We start from the raw sequence: 1358 nt of genomic DNA on the forward strand, positions 1-1358 counted from the left end.
TTTCATCAGTAAAGCTAAGTGATCCAGAAAACCCTGAATTGATCTGGTCCAGGATTCAAAACATTTGCTGGCAAATAGAAAATAATTTTAAAGAAATCCATTGCAGGTTTGCTGGATTACCCAGCTTCACTGATGAAAGTGTATCCTCTCCAGCCTTGGAGAGCTTTAATACATCAGGCCCGATATCTCAAAAAGGCAACCTTGCTTTAAAGAGTTAAAAAAAAGTTAGTCCCCAAATTTGTGATCACAAATTCTGCTGAAGGGTTTTGGGTCTGCATTACAATTTAAAATGATACACCTATATTTCCGTATCTACTGATAATTTTTACAATCGGTTTTCATTGGTGGTAATGTCTGCTTTTACATCATATGCTTTTTTTGAATTGTCCGGAAATGTGAAAGATTGACTTTAAACACTGGAATGGATCTAATGTGGTGGGGTATTGTTTGGCAGACTCTACTTGGCAGACTTTACCACTTAGCAGTAGAAAGAACAAGGGATTTAACTAAGATCAACAAATCCCAGTAGGGTAAATAATGTGCTTCAAAGGAAAATGTCAGTAGCAAAATGTTGGTTATTTTAACAAACACACAAATAAATATCAAGACAGAATGCTTTAAAAACAAACTACTGCATTCCAGCATGAAAAGACTGATGAGTGAATTAGAAAGTATTCTTTCAAGTGAAACAAACAATACAGCTTCTTCCATATAACTTATACAGATAGCAGTGCCAAAATGAATATACTAAACATCTGCCAATCTACCCCCACAAGACTATTGTATACAGACCAGACTATATAGACAAAGTGTTTTTTTCTGAAATCCCATAATTATCATCACATATATCCATCATATAAGCTGAAAAAAATGTTTGCTATTTATTACAAAGGGACTTAGCAAATATTGCTACTGCCAGAATTGCCAGTCCAGTCCTGATTGGCATTATCGATCTATCAGTCATTTTATTGAAAGGCATTTAATTAATTTTTCTACAGCATTATCTACTTAGATGTAAGTCCATCTACTCCCTCGCTTATTGATCATTGACACAGAGCATATGAGCAGAGACACATATACTCAAATATAAACCACAGCAGCTAGAGATGATTTTTTAAAATGGTTACATTACAGCATTGATCCAAGAAAATAACCAGTACGGTCCTGTCTGTCCATCTATTCCATCACTTTGCCAATCTCTAATAGAATAAGAAAATTTTAATGATATTGAAAGTTTACAAACATAAAGGGGGCTGCCCCAAACAAACAAGGCAGAATAGAAAGTTAAGAGTAAAGAGAGAACTTTTAAACTCCATACCTGTCTGGTGGAGGACATTGCCTGCAGGCTAGTACTAATA

The sequence above is a fragment of the Pyxicephalus adspersus genome, chromosome 4 (assembly GCF_032062135.1).
Source record: "Pyxicephalus adspersus chromosome 4, UCB_Pads_2.0, whole genome shotgun sequence".
Taxonomy (NCBI): Eukaryota; Metazoa; Chordata; class Amphibia; order Anura; family Pyxicephalidae; genus Pyxicephalus; species Pyxicephalus adspersus.